General features: G+C 38.7%; 1 non-coding gene across 1 annotated transcript; it reads left to right on the top strand.

Annotated features, from left to right (window-relative positions):
- Positions 1-681: 681 nt before the first annotated feature.
- Positions 682-788, top strand: LOC127133454 (small nucleolar RNA R71). The gene has a single exon (XR_007807426.1). It is a non-coding gene; the product is annotated as a small nucleolar RNA R71 (small nucleolar RNA).
- Positions 789-16,486: the final 15,698 nt, after the last annotated feature.

Raw genomic sequence — 16,486 nt, 5'->3', positions numbered from 1 at the left:
GCTAGTTGTTTAATTTGTTCGCCAGTGTGTACATTCTGGTTTAAGAAATCTTTATTGGTTTGCTGTTGAGAAGCTATAAAGTTTTCCATCATGATTTCCAAGTTGGATTTCCTAGGGGCGTTATTGTTGGGTGTAGATGGGATCGGCTTTTGATATCCCGGAGGTATAGCTGGGGCTTGATTTGGAGATTGTCCAGGTGCGTATAAAGCGTTATTACTCTTATATGAAAATTTTGGATGATTCTTCCAGTTTGAGTTATAGGTATGCGAGTAGGGGCTTCCTTGAGCATAGTTTACTTGCTCCGCTTGGATTCTTGTTAGGAGTTGACAATCTGCAGGAGTGTGACCTTGGATTCCACAGACTTCGTAATTCTGAGTTATGGCAACCACGGTGGCTGGAGGTGATACATTTAAACTTTCAATTTTCTGGACCAGAGCATCCACTTTTGCATTAACATGATCAAGGTTACTTATCTCGTACATGCCAGTTTTCGTTTGAGGTATTTCCACCATTGTTCGTTCGCTTCCCAACTGATAGTGGTTTTGCGCCACGCTTTCGATAAGTTGGTAAGCATCAGCATAAGGTTTGTTCATTAGTGCACCACCTGCGGCAGCGTCTATTGTTAACCTCGTTTTGTACAAGAGACCATTATAGAAGGTATGAATTACTAACCAGTCCTCTAGACCATGGTGTGGACAAAGTCTCATCATGTCTTTGTATCTTTCCCATGCTTCGAAAAGAGACTCGTTATCTTTCTGTTTAAATCCATTTATCTGGGCTCTCAACATAGCTGTTTTGCTCGGCGGAAAATATCGGGCAAGAAAGACTTTCTTCAACTCGTTTCATGTGGTGACTGAGTTGGAAGGAAGAGACTGGAGCCATCTTCTAGCGCTATCTCTTAACGAGAAAGGAAAAAGACGAAGTCGAATTGCCTCTGAAGTGACACCATTAGCTTTAACAGTATCATCGTATTGAACAAATACGGATAAATGAAGGTTTAGATCCTCGGTAGGATTTCCAGAGAATTGGTTTTGTTGTACTGCCTGCAACAGTGAAAGTTTAAGTTCGAAGTTGTTTGCTTCGATTGCGGGTGGAGCAATACTCGAATGCCGCTCATCTTGCGATGGAGCGGCGTAATCTCGAAGAGCACGAGCTGGTTCTGCCATCTCGGGTATCGAAGGGAAAAGATTTTTGAAATCAGGAATTTCGCTAGGTGGGAGATTGTTTGCAGCACGATATTCCCGAATTCGTCGTAAGACTCGGAGATATAGTTCGATATCATTGATTCGTAAGTAGTACGGCTCGCCTTGTGAGCGAGTGTGTGGCATACAAATCAACGAAAGAAAGAAAAGAAAAAGAAAAGTCTTAGTCTCTACAGCGTAACAGAAGAGTTACGATATCGACTTAATAAAAGTCCCCGGCAACGGCGCCAGAAACTTGATCGCGACTTTATAAGTCGAAATTGGGGTACAAACTGCAAGTGCACAGTTCTATCGCGTAGTTTTAAAAGATATCGATCCCACAGGGACTTATGAATCGATCTACCGTTTTCTAAGGTTACTTCGTAAAACTAAGGCGGGTAATACTTTGATTGTTTGGGGAAAAGTTAAAACTAAAAATAGGATCTAAATTAAATATCAATTAAACGGATATCGGTATGTAGTTCGTCGTAATTAGGGAATCAATTCTTCGTTGGTTTCTTGGTTTTAAAATAAATCTTTTCAGTTGACACTATTGATTAAAAGTCTTATCTCAAACTCTCGCTCTGTTGAATAAACTATAATTTTATATTAACGTAGCTGTCACTTATTAGTTAAGTCAAAAACCACTTTTTGAAAACAATAGAATCCGTAGAAACTCTTTTTAAGAAAACACTAATCGTTTAAACACCCTTGTCTCAAACTCTCGCTCTGTTGACTTAGGTTATATAATCAAATTCAAATGCTTAACTCTCGTCCTCACATTCAACATTTAAAAATACTTTTTGAAAAAGATTAGAATTTAATTAACTCTAAAAATTGCTTTCGCCCTGATCTAGAATTAATGTCCAATTTACACTGTCCAGTTAAAAACTCAAACTCTCGTTCTATTGATTTTAACTTCTTTATGTCTTTTACTTTCGTACAAAAACCTTGTTATTAAACCTGTAAGTTGAAAAACCGTAAAAAGAGTGATTTTATTTTAAACTTAATTAAACCAACTTAGTTGTGATTCCTTCATTCCGATTACTCTACATACCGATACCTAAATAAATTAGCCAGACATGCTAAACAGATCTAAATAATTATCATGCATAAACAAATTCATCTTAGGCAAATAATATAAATAAACAGTAAAGCAGAGCATATATAAATTAAAACAATAATTAAAGAACCTGAGTAATTAAATAGCAATCTTGAACATCCACCACAGACCGGTTGGATTTGTTCTTGAATTCTTCAATCAGACAGAAAAATAAAAGTGAAGGAATAAAAATCTAGGGTCTAACGTAAGGTTAGATCTAGTGAAAGGTACACAATAGTTTCCGGTGTAGAAACTATTGTGCGAAAAATCAATTAACTGCTGGAAAAGAAAATAGAAATTGCAAAGGAAAAAAAATAAAGACTGTAAAAATATTGCTGTAAATAATGCTTGCACTGCTGGAAGAGAAAAAGCATGGAAAAGAGAAACGGCCGAAGAAGCGAGGACCCGAGGGTTTTTCCAAAAGCTACTATTTATATTAGTACTTTTGTAACTGCTTCCAAGGGTTTTCCGTGTACATAGTCTTCACGTTGCAAACGGTCAAGCGTAACAATAGGCCTCAACGTCTTTGTTGCGCCTCTGAAGCCAAAAATATAGGAGAATGGTGTGACGTCCGTCACACCATGTGTTACGCTCGTAACACAAGTGGGCAGAGCGTGACGCTCGTCACAGGCTGTGTGACGCTCGTCACAGGCGCAGCGCCTATGCTTTTTGGGTTGGGCTTTGGCTTTTGCTATTTGCTTCTTTTCATTCCTTTTTCACCTCCTTTTCTTCCTTTTTCACTTCTTTATCAAATAAGCTACCTGAGACAAATAGAAAGAAAATACCGAGTAATATCGAATAAAGTGAAATAAATCGAAACAAATAATAATACAATTTAATTAAATCAAGTCCAAAAAGTGTGATATTATTTCGTGTCATCAATGATTGTGGTTAAACATTGGAATGAAGTCCCCAATATCATCGTGATGCGCTTGGACAGACCAGCTCATGTGTTTGCAGTTGAAGAAGTAAAAGATGATAAGCCATGGTATCATGATATCAAGTGTTTCCTTCAGAACCAGGTTTACCTGCCTGGGGCATCTGTGAAAGATAGGAAGACTTTGAGGAGATTATCGGGAAGTTTCTACCTCAATGGCGACGTGTTGTATAAGAGAAATTTTGACATGGTTTTGCTTAGATGCGTGGATAGACACGAAGCAGACCTGTTAATGACTGAGGTCCATGAGGGTTCATTTGGAACTCATTCCAACGGACATGCCATGACTAGAAAGATGTTGAGAGCAGGCTACTATTGGCTGACAATGGAGTCTGACTGCTGCAAATATGTGAAGAAATGCCACAAGTGTCAGATTTGTGCGGATAAGATCCATATTCCCCCGACACTTCTAAATGTGATTTCATCACCATGGCCTTTCTCCATGTGGGGAATTGACATGATTGGCATGATAGAGCCAAAAGCGTCCAACGGACACAGATTTATTCTCGTAGCAATTGATTACTTCACCAAGTGGATTGAAGCAGCGTCATATGCAAATGTGACCAGGAAGGTGGTCGTGAAGTTTATCAAGAATCAACTCATATGCCGTTACGGTGTGCCAGATAAGATCATTACTGATAATGGATCTAACTTGAACAACAAAATGATGAAAGAGTTGTGTAGTGAGTTCAAGATCGCGCATCATAATTCTTCTCCTTATAGACCTAAGATGAATGGGGTTGTTGAAGCTGCTAATAAGAATATCAAGAAGATTATCCAGAAGATGGTTGTCACGTATAAGGATTGGCATGAGATGCTGCCATTTGCTTTACATGGATATCGTACGTCTGTCCGCACTTCAACAGGGGCAACCCCTTTCTCTCTTGTTTATGGCATGGAGGCTGTACTCCCGGTAGAGGTGGAGATCCCATCAATGAGAGTCTTGATGGAAGCCAAGTTGACTGATGCTGAATGGGTTCAGAGTCGTTATGATCAGCTGAATTTGATTGAAGAGAAGAGATTGACTGCCATGTGCCATGGTCAGTTATATCAGCAGAGAATGAAGAAAGCTTTTGATAAGAAGGTCAAGCCTCGTGTGTTCCGAGAGGGTGACCTTGTGCTCAAGAAAGTCTTGTCTTTCGCGCCCGATTCCAGGGGCAAGTGGACTCCAAACTATGAAGGTCCATATGTTGTTAAGAGAGCCTTTTTAGGCGGTGCTTTGATACTTACAACTATGGATGGGGAGGATTTCACTCATCCTGTGAATTCGGATGCAGTCAAGAAATACTTCGCCTAAAAATAAAAACAGAATAGCTCGCTAAGTTGAAAACCCGAAAGGGCGGCTTAGGCAAAAATGAGCGTCTCGGTGGATTGAAAACCCGAAAGGGAGGTCCAGGCAAAAGTTAGAGACATGAAAAAATGAATATTTGTATCCCGCTAGACTGAGTACCTCATCCTGGGGCAATCTAGGCAAAAATTAGGGATTTGGCAAGTAACTGCATCCTGACAAGACTTTGTTCTACAACTGTCATCCGTCGGAGATTCTTGCTCATTTGTCATCAACCGAAGCTTCAAATACATTGAATTCAGAATTGGTGGAGAAATGGTCATTATGTTCAATGTAGCCCTTTTCCAATATATATCACTAATTTCAAACTTGTAAAGATCTATGGAGTGCTGCCATTTGCAGACTACCATTCCATCAAATAAACTTGAGCCTTTTATCCAATTATTTGCACTCTTATTTGTTTCTATTCAACAAATGTTTTGCATGTTTTAACTGAGAAAATATCATTGTTTTGAATAAACGAATTTTTTTCATAACTTGTTTTTAAACAAAGTGAACATTCACAATGATGAAAAGGATACTTAGAAGATCCTCAGTGCTCTCCCAAGGATGGTATGATCTCCAACAAGGTAAGACATTTGTTCATATTCCGGGCATGACTGTATCTTCTTCCTCCAGAGCCTTTTTGTTGTTTGTCCTGCTGAGTGGAACGCTTGTTGAGATATTCACCACTCTCCCCTTTAGCGGAGTAACAATCTTTTCACCTCAGCAGATGTGATCTCCTTGGTGGGTATGATACTTGGTGGTTGATCCCCAGATTCCCTTTACCTCCTTGGATGAACTCCCCAGTAGAGTTGCTTATGTGGCAGATTTTTATCGGTGCAATGAACTCCTCTCCCCAGCTGGAATGACTGATGATTCATCCCCTGCGGAGGTCTTTGCTTCCTGGTATCTCTGATTCCCGGCAGATTGGATACTCTCTGGTGAATTTGGTTTTCTCTCTTGAGATGTAGTACCGGCTGTTTGTACTCCTTGGAGCTGGCAGATATGTCTGTTTGTCAGCATTCATCATACATAAATCACGCATGTGTGCATATAATTTTCAAACATTCGGATATTCATATTGCATTCTTTGTCATATATCTTTGTTTGATATTCTCTGCTAGTTGGTAATACATTCCCCAAGCAGATGTCGGTGTCTGATCCCTCAATGTAGAGAGTCAGCCCCTTAAGCAGAAAATGTTTATCTTTTCTTCCACATTCCCCACTGAGTTATATCCTCGTGGACAACGGTTGTTTTCGTTTCCTCCCAACGCATATATTGGGAGGGGTTTCCCTATTGAGTTATATCCTCACTAGGGCGAGTCTTGATTCAGTTTGCCTCTTTGGTTTGATCCTAAATTGGCCTCTTATGACTGTTTCCTGTGTTCCCCCGTGGTATAAATGAATAATTGCTCAGTAATTAGTAATCATTCATCTTATCCTCGGCGGAGTCCGTGGTTTTCTACCCTTATACCGGTAGTTGTAAACCCTATTTTCTCCCCTTTGCACAGTTAAACTTTTGTTCATCCTAGTTGATGACGGTTACTCTTCCGTGGTTTTCTACCCAGTATCCGGTAGATGTAATCCCCTCCTTGACGGTTATCATTATCCAATATTCGGTAATAATGTTCCCTTATTCTTTTGGATAATTGCTCTGATTAGGCAATTTTATCCCCAACAAGCTCTCTTTCATTTACCGGTTGTCGGTAATGTTTGTTGCTCCCCTTGAATAGTCATCATTATATACCTAGTTTTGGTATCCCGATGCCTTTCTCTTTGTCGGTCGATTTATCCGTTATTAACCCAGTAACCGGTTGTGGATAATCTTCCATGCGAGTATATTATCTATGTTCTGATGGTAATAGATAATATATCTCATGCACTCTTTGGTCGAAGCTTTTTGTTCTTCCCCAGTTGAGTAAGATTCGTATCCCTGTTTTGGAATCGAATGTCCATCCCTTAATCGAGTTTGCTTTTCGCCCTCTTTTCGGATGATGAGTGTTTTGAGAATATTCCCCAATTCACGCTTTGGTTGGTCACCTATTATATGCCCAGTAACCGGCATCCCTGGTGTTCCATTCCTTCTGCTCCCTATTATAACTCTTTGTCCCCCGTGGAGTCAGATTTTCCTGAGTTGAAATATACCTTTTAGGTCTTCCTCAGATGATTTGGTCGATTGATATCTCTCACCCTTATACCGGTCTTAGATATTCATTCTTCCCGAGCGTGTTGTTCTCTCACCCTTATATCGGTGTTCAGACCACACGTCTCTTTGAGCTTATTACCCAGTAACCGGTAATACCTCATCCCCTTGCTTCCCCAGGAGAGTGTTGTTGGAATCTTTCTCACTTGAGTCCGGATTTTTATCCGAAGTATCCATTGTGGGTAATTTTGGCTGTATCGGCATATTCCCCAATACGAGCGTCTTCAAGTCAGCTCGAGTCTTTCCATTGGATTTATTCCCTTTGGAATTCTGTTCCCCAAGCTTTGAGTCGTGACCTGCTCACGCGTTTTCATCCCTTTACTCCCCCCAGAGTCTCCGTCTCCAGGGTGAGTGTATTACTCCTTTGGATTGTTAGTTTCTCCGAATTTCTTTTTCTTTTGTGGACGCATATCCCCACAGAGTATTACCATTTTCATGCATACATCTGCATCATGAGGTTTCTTAGGGCCCAAAATTCGTCTCTTTGTTATTATTTAAGCCCATTCTACCCCGTCGAGACAAAGATTTTAACCTTCACTTCTCCGGCTAGAATGACGTTAAATAGGGGCATCTGTAAGACCCTAATTTTGTCCCTAAGATCCCTCATGGCATCATAACATTACATTTGGCATTGCCTCAAGGATCATTAGCATCTTGGTTCCCCTTGCCTTTGGGTTGGACCTCCTTGTGAGTGGTTTGAGATCACCAAGCATGCTTGAATTGTATATAATTGCTTTTCTTATTTTGTTTACTAACAAAAAGCACAAAAATATGTCACTAACATCTTTTGTTTGTAGCTTGAGCAATCACAAGGTCTAAAGCTTCAAGGAGATCATTGGTACAAAGACATGGTCAAGAAGAGATGATAGCAAGCATGGTAATGGTTCCCAAAGCTCTCATCCATCAAATATGCCTCCCTAGCATCTCAATTCATCATTTTGATCAAATCAAGTCAAAGGGTTTGAGGTTGGTTCCCCAAGGAAACCCTAATTCATCTGTGCACCACAATGCCTTGCTCTTGAAGCAACCTCAGCCCATGATCAAATACAATCAAGGGAAGTTCTTTGATTCATCATTTTATGCATATTTGAACTCATTTGAGTATCCTTAATCATCAATTCATCAAGATATGGGTTGTGGACTTGAGAAGTTGATCAGTCAATCCATCTGACTATTTTGAAATGCACTGAGACCTAACTTTTTATGTGTTGGTCAAATGGAGATGGTTCCAAAAGAAAAAATGTTCTTAAGGACAATATTAACAACTTTCATGTTCATAAAAAATTTATTTGAAGCTTGGAAGGCCATTTGTCATTCCAATACATTATAGGTCATCTTGACTGAAACCCTAATTTTAGGTCAACTTCCCAGGGACATAACTCATTCATTTTTTATGATTTTTAGGTGGGATCAAATGAATTGGAAAGCTTAATATGTCTACTTCAAATTTTATGTTGAACAAAATTTCAAAATCTTAAAGGAAATACATGTGATAATGCAAGACATTATAGGTTCTTTTTGACCAAAGGCATTAAAAGTCAAAAAAGTCCAACATCAAGTGCCCATAACTTCTTCATAAAAAATCCTAATGATGAAAAGTTTAAGTCCATTTTGATTTTCTTGAAAATATCTACAACTTTGATGTTGGAGGGTTTTTCATTTGAGGCTTGCATCATCAAACCAGAAGGGCTTGAACATTGGCCAAATTTGGAAATTTTGCATTGACATGTTTTGCACATCACACTTTAAACTCAAATTTCATAAATTTCCACACTCCAAATGGATTTTTTCCCAACATAACAATTGTTCCTCACATCAAAACCTTTCCAACCATTACTCACATGACCATATTTGGATTTGGCAAACATCATTTTCGAAAAGGAATACTTTTAGTGCATTTTTGAGAAACTTTATTCAATTGCCATGCATGAGGTGATTACATCCATGTTGCACGTCCATTTCATTCATTTGTGATCTCAGCTTGCCAAATCAAGTGGAATTGGGCCCTCCATGCGCCTGTACAGGCCCATGCATGGAGGCCCTCTCCATTCATGCAAATTTGAAATCACACTTTCAGCATGGCTTTGGCTATAAATCCATGGCATGTAAGCTCTCATTTCACACCTTGATTCGACCTGAAATGCTGCAGAATTCTCTCCATAACCACCACTAAAGGAATTTTCACTTTTCTCTAAAAAATTCAGATCTGAATTTCAACTTCCTTGGTTGATTTTCAGACCTATAATTCCTCAGCCTTGCTTCCTCTTCATCACTAGATCTCATTGCAAGCCTTGGTTGTGAAGAATTGTGCTTATAAGACCTGCATTTCAAAGGTGGATAACAGAACTTTTCCTCTTCGAAACTCTTTGATCCTTGCTTATTTCTTGTGTTTCTTGGTTTGGCTGAAGTCCTCTCAATAGAGGCATTTGATTTGTGCTTTCAATTTTGCAAAAACATGAAGTTCATGATGAACACCTTCATACTTCCAGCTCTGATTTCTCCATTTATAGGGATCTAGAGTGGAAGTGTATGGTATAGGAGTGATGTACATCACTTCCTCTTTCGATTGGTATATAGATCGCTCCATTTGGTTGAGATTGCCATGTCTGCAATTCTCACCGGAGCTGGAGGTCTCACCGGAGAAGACAGTGGCCATCCCAACTCCAGATCCAATCACAGCCGTGCGTTTCGATTCCCAGATTCGATCTGATCCGTTCAATGTTATGACCAAATTAATGGCTCCATGTGGTTGCATTGACTGTGGACTACACTAGGCGCACGCTTCTGGACGCTTGGATCTGCCAGCTCAATTAATGAGCTCAGATCCAAGGGCTCTCGTTTTTTTGCCATTTTTAATTTCTGGTTTTATTTTCCTTAATTCCTTTTTATTTCAAAAATCAATATCTCTTTCATTTTTAATCCAAAAATTATGGGACCAATTGCATTAGTCTCCAAATAAAATCTAGTTTCTATTTCTGATTTTTAATATTTTTTATTTTGTCATTTGATATTTTTTGTGAATTTTCTCTTTTCTGGTTATTTTCAATTCATTTTAATTAGTTTTTGATATTCAAAAAATACAAAAATATTTTCCTAACCTATTTGAATGATGATGGATATATGAAAAATATTCTCATCAATTTTTAAATTGATTTGAGATTTACTTGAGATTTTAGTTCAATTAGGTTATTTTTATTCATTTTTAATTGATTAAAAATAGTTTCTGACTTTTAAAAATGCTGAATTTTTTCGTCAAACTTTGTTTGACCTTGTTGAACTTGGGATAAATTACTTGGACCTTTCAAGGTTGATTTGAAGTAATTTTGAAGTTTGACCTTTTCTTTTATTTTTACTTCAAGTTTATTTTAATATGAAAAATGCAAAAAATATTTTGCTTATTGTTTGACCTCCAATCTTCATCTCATTTCTGATTTCTCATTGTTTGACTTTGACTTTCAATGTCATTTGGTCAACACACATGGATTGGTACATTTTATTCACCTTATGCATTTTATTCTTTCCATTTCCTTTTCCATTATTCATCTCTTTCTTCTTCTTCTTCTTCTTTTTCTTCTTGATCAATGAGTTGAAGGTTGATAAGTTAGCATTGATTAGGAAGACTTGATCTTCTTTGATTCAAATCTAATTCATCTTGATCAATTGATCAAGTGAATGGCTTTGCATTAAGGATAGGTTGTTTCCTAAATCATGCAAAAGGCTTAAACCAATACAAGATTAATTCTCTTCTCTTTTTGGCATGGCAAGTTGTTGGGACTTGGTTCACTAATCAAGACTCCTAACTTGTGTTTGTTGCCTACATTTTTATTGACCGGCCTCAGATAGTTGTGACTTCTACATAAGTCCAATTACGATAGCTTAACATAGCGCTAAATTTGCCTTAGGGCACACTAACTACTAACACTAACCATTAACAACTAACATTTACTTTTTGCTCTTTACTTTTATGCAATTTACTACTCTTGCACATATTATCCATTTGCTTTTCTCTTTGCTCACTTGAGCACATGTTTATGTTAATGCCATTTGCCTTTTGCTCATTTGAGCACATAATTGTGTATATATTATTATGCTTGTGTTTTGTTTTGATTGTTGTGAACCAAATGCAAAGAAATGGACTTAGTTTCTAGGACTTTCCCTATGCAAAGAATGGAGAATTGGACTTAGATTCTAGGACTTTCCTTATGCAAAATTGGAGTAAATGGACCTTAATGAAGAAGATGGATTAGAAGGACCAAATCTCTAAACTCACTCTTGTCCATTCTTGATTTACTTCATGGAACTTTTGATGTGTGTGCTTTTGTGCTAGGGATTCTATGAGCTCAATTGAAGGACCATTGCCATGTTCATCCATAGTGAAAGATACAAGACACATTGAGGATCTCTTATGAGACTTGTTTGATTGCTTGTGCTTTGTGATTGCTTATTCCAAAGGATGGGAGCAACTGGGATCATCAATATGATCTCAAGAGAGGAATTCCTTGTGTGGTTTTGTTCTCTTTCCCCTCACCTCTTGTATGTTTAGGATTTAGCCCTTCTTCTTCTTCTCTCCACTCTAACCCAAGCCAAAACTCTTTGTGCAAAAATTTAACCATTGTTTTAAACATTAGAAACCTAAGCCTTATGCTTTTGATTTTCAAACTTTCTTTTCATAACACTTATTTTGAATTGAACTTTTAAGTCAACTTTTACCATTTTTGTATATACTTCTAATTGGTAAATATAACCCATTCAAATGTCTTTTGTGGTTCCAATGGCCACTTTCTTAATCAAAATCTTTCATAACCTTTAGCTATTAGGTTTGAGTTATCCTTGTGGTAGATGTAATACTCACCTATATCCTTAGTGATGGACAATGAGTCTTCCATGCTTATTATAGGGTTAACTCCTCACTAGCATGTTGAAGTTATCCTCACATGGTGGATTTGTGGTTTGGTTGAGTTTTCTCCCTTTGATAACAAAAGACCTTAAGGCTTTTGGACCAATCAATTCACCCATTTGTCTTGAAATTTTTACCCCGAACTACGAGGTTTTGATCCTAATCTTTTATAAGATGGTACGTAGGCAATGGGTTTATCCATCCAAACACAAAAATGTAAATAAACTTGTATATTCTCTTCTCATCTCTTCAATCATGTTTGCACAAACAAATTTTTCACCAAAACAAACAACCTTCACAACAAGTATGAAAAGGGCTCCCTAGGAGTACCTAGGATGTTTTGGGTGCCTAACACCTTCCCATTGCATAACCAACCCCCTTACCCGTATCTCGGTTTCTTTTACTAGTTTTTTGTTAAAACTATTAGGTTTTTATTCACTTTCTAACCATTCCTTTGGATAAATAGAAGTGCGGTGGCGACTCGACTTGTATGGTTTACCTTGGATTTAGTTAATATCTCTGATGGTAACGAATACCCCGCTACACCCATCAATGAGAGTTTTGATGGAAGCCAAGTTTACAGAGGCTGAATGGGTTCAGAGTCGTTATGACCAGCTGAATTTGATTGAAGAGAAAAGATTTACTGCCATGTGTAATGGTCAGTTGTATCAGCAAAGGATGAAGAAAGCCTTTGATAAGAAGGTCAAGCCTCGTGTGTTCAGAGAAGGTGACCTCGTGCTCAAGAAATTTTTATCTTTCGCGCCCGATTCCAAGGGCAAGTGGACTCCAAACTATGAAGGTCCATACGTTGTTAAGAGAGTCTTTTCAGGCGGTGCTTTGATACTTACAACTATGGATGGGGAGGATTTCACTCATCCTGTGAATTCAGATGCAGTCAAGAAATACTTCGTCTAAAATAAAAACAGAATAACTCACTAAGTTGAAAACCCGAAAGGGCGACTTAGGCAAAAATGAGCGTCTCGGTGGATTGAAAACCCGAAAGGACGGTCCAGGCAAAAGTTAGAGACATGAAAAAATGAATATATGTATCCCGCTAGATTGAGTACCTCATCCTGGGGCAATCTAGGCAAAAATTAGAGATTTGGCAAGTAACTGCATCCTGACAAGACTTTGTTCTTCAAACTGTCATCTGTCAGAGATTCTCGCTCAGTCATCGTCAACTGAAGCTTCAAATACATTGGATTCAGAGTTGGTGGAGAAATGGTCATTATGTTCAATGTAGCCCTTTTTCCAATATATATCACCAATTTTAAATTTGTAAAGATCTATGGAGTCCCGCCATTTGTGGACTACCATTCCATCAAATAAATTTGAGCCTTTATCCAATTCTTTGCACTCTTATTTGTTTCTGTTTAACAAATGTTTGCATGTTTTAATTGATAAATATCATTGTGTTAAACAAATAAAGTTTTATGAACTGTTTTTAAACAAAGTGAACATTCACAATGACCGAAAGGATAAATGGAACGTCCTCAGTGCTCTCCTAAGGATAGTATGATCTCAAAAAGGGTAAGGCATTTGTTCATATTTCTCGCATATTTGTATCCTTTACATCGTCTTTCAGATTGTCTCCCCAGTGAGCGCAGAGGAGGTGATACACCACCAAATTCCCCAGAGAGTCTGGAGTTTTGGTCTTGATCTGCTTAAAGATGTATGCCTCTAACATCCTCAGATCCCCAGTGAGTCTGAGCTTAGCATATGTGCTTTATCAATTATATGGTTGTCATCCCTTGAGTGGGCTGATCTAAAATCCCTTATAGATTGATAAAAATATATATGCTATCTTTTCGAGGAAGTTGGTCTTTCCCTCGGCATAGCTAGAAATCTCCCGCGGTGTGAGCAGAAATTCCCAACATGAGTGGAAATCCTCAGCAGGTTGACTTGTAGCTTCTCCCTGGCAGGTTTGTCTACAGCTCATCCCTCAATAGGGTTGCCCATAATAGACTTTCCCCAATTGGATCGCCCTCAGTCTTCCCCATTGGAGTTGCCTGATCAGAGCCTGATATTTGTTTTTCCCTCCTTATTGGATAATTTCCCCTTAGCAAAGCTGGTGTTGAAGGTCTTTATTTCTTTCCCCAGCGGAGCAATGGTTCTCTTTCCTCCTAGCAAAGATGTCTCTTCAGCAAATAAGAGGAAGTGTGTTGATTATTGAAATTTCTGTTTGGTGGTTGTTCCCCACAAAGTTTCATATCTTTCCTTGATGAGTCCCCCAGTAGAGTTTTTCTACATTGGATCTCTTGTCTGTTCAGCCACAAATCCCTGGCGATGACTCTACAGCTTCCCTAATGGAGTAATTTGTTCATGCTCCCGGCGGAAAATTTGTTTCTGCATGTTCCTGAGAAATGTTGGAAGATCCTTAGCATTTGGTAGTTGAGACCTTTGCTTATCCCCAATAGCGGTCTCTGATCTCCAGCGGTAGTCTTTGTCCCCGGCAGCGGCTCTGCTTGATCCCCGGTTGCAGTCCGTATCACCTGACATATGATGCTCCCCTCCAGATTGGATATCATCTGTGGGTTAGGTGTTTCTCTTTTGAGATGTTATACCGGATGTATGTCCATTGTTTATTGGACCTGTTTGTGTTAGATATGTCTGTTTGTCAGCATCAATCATACATAAGCCATGCATATACATGCATGATCATAGCATTCAGATATTCATGTTGCATCTTTTGCCATATATATTTGCTTGTTATCTCCTGCTATTGGTGAAATATTCTTCCCCAAGCAGATGTTTGTGTCTGATCTCTCCATTTAGAGTCAGCCCCATAGGCAGAAAGTGTCTATCTTTCCTTCTATATTCCCCACTGAGTTATGTCCTCGTGGATGATTATTGTTTCAGTTTCCTCCCTAAATGTGTATTGGGATGGAATTACTCCCATGAGTTATATCCTCATTGGGTTGAGTCTTGTTTGATTGTGTCTTTCTGGTTTGTTCATGGATGGACTCCCGTCTAGTTATTTCCCCTGCCATTCTCTGTGGTTCAGGTGATCAGTTACTCATTAAACAGTAATTTTTCATTCTCTCCCCAGCGGATGTCCTGGCTTTCCACCTAGTAACCGGTAGTTGTAAGTCCTATTTTTGTGGTTTTCTACCTAGTAACCGGTAGATATAATCCCCTCTTTGTTGGTTATCTTTATCCAATATTCGGTATTGATATTCCTTCATTTTTTGAGTATATCTCCCAATAACCGGTGATATATCTCTGGGATCATTGCTTTTGTCAATGTATCCCCAGAGAGTTATCTTTTCATTTACCCTTTGTTTGGTAATGATGGTTCCTCCTCTCGATTGTTCATCATTTTATACCTAGTAACCGGTATCCTGATGCCCTTTCTTTTCGGTCGATTTATCCTTTATTAACCCAGTAACCGGTTGTGGATAATCTTCCATGGGAGTATGTTATCTACGTTTTAACGGTAATAGATAATATATCTCATTCACTCTTCAGTCGAAGTCTTGTTCTTCCCCAGTCGAGTAAGATTCGTATTTCCTTATGGAATCAAATGCCCATCCTGTAAGTCGAGTTTTCTTTTCAGCCCTCCCTTCGGATGATGAGTGTCTTGGAAATATTCCCCAATTCACGCTTGGTTGGTCACCTATTATATGCCCAGTAACCGGTATCCCTGGTGTTCCTTCCTTCTGCTCCCTATTATGACTTTTATCCTCTGTGGAGTCAGATATTCCTGAGTTGAAAATATACCTTTTAGATCTTCCTCAAATGTTTTGGATGATTGATATCTCTCACCCTTATACCATTCTTAGATATTCTTTCTCCCTGAGCGTGTTTTTCTTTCACCCTCATACCGGTGTTTGGATCACATGTCTCTTTTTGAGTTTTATTACCCAGTAACTGGTAATACCTCATTCGTTGCTTCCTCAGCTGAGTCCTTTGTGGACATCCCCACCTGAGTCCAGATTTTTATCCGAAGTATCCTTTGTGGATAGTTTTGCTGTATTGGCATATTCCCCAATACATGCATCTTCGCGTCAGCTCGAGTCTCTCCACTGATTTATTTTCATGGAATCCCCTCGTGTCTCCCAGCGAGTCTTCAAGTCGTGACCTGCTCACGCATTTTAATTCCCTTTATCCCCTCGAAGTCTCTGTCTCCCAGTGAGTTTTCCTTATGGAATATATTATACTCCCACGAACTTTCAGTTTCTCCTGATTTCTTTTCTTCTTTGTGGTCATATATCCCCACAGAGTATTAACTTTTGCATGCATACATTTGCATCATGAGGTCTCTTAGGGACCAAAATTCGTCTCTTTGTTATTATTTAAGCCCATTCTACCTCGTCGAGACGAAGATTTTAACCTTCGTATCTCCGGCTAGAATGACCTTAAATAGGGGCATCAGTAAGACCCTAATTTTGACCCTAATATCCCTCATGGCATCATATCATTGTTCATTTGCATTTGCCTCAAGGATCCTAGCATTTTGGCTCCTTAACCCTTGGGTTGGGACTTGTGTGAGTTGATTTGAGACCACCAAGCATGCTTTAATTGCATATTATTACTTTTCTTATTTTTTTCTACTAACCAAAAGTACAAAAATATGTCACTAACTTGTTTTGTTTTGAAGCTCAAGCAGTCATGTAATCCAAGGCTCATAGGAGGGCCATATACTCAAAGAAATAGCTAGATGAAGATGAAAGCAAGCATGACAATGGTCCACAAAGCTATCAATCATCATATATGTTTCCCAAGTATCTCAATTTGTCAATTTTATCAAGATAAACCAAAGGGCTTGAGGATTGTTTCCCAAGGAAACCCTAATTAAGATGTGCATTGACTATGCCTTGCTCATGAAGCAACCTC

The sequence above is a fragment of the Lathyrus oleraceus genome, chromosome 3 (assembly GCF_024323335.1).
Source record: "Lathyrus oleraceus cultivar Zhongwan6 chromosome 3, CAAS_Psat_ZW6_1.0, whole genome shotgun sequence".
NCBI lineage: Eukaryota > Viridiplantae > Streptophyta > Magnoliopsida > Fabales > Fabaceae > Lathyrus > Lathyrus oleraceus.
The sequence above is the reverse complement of the archived record's forward strand: the minus strand, read 5'-3'. Positions and strand labels throughout refer to the sequence as shown.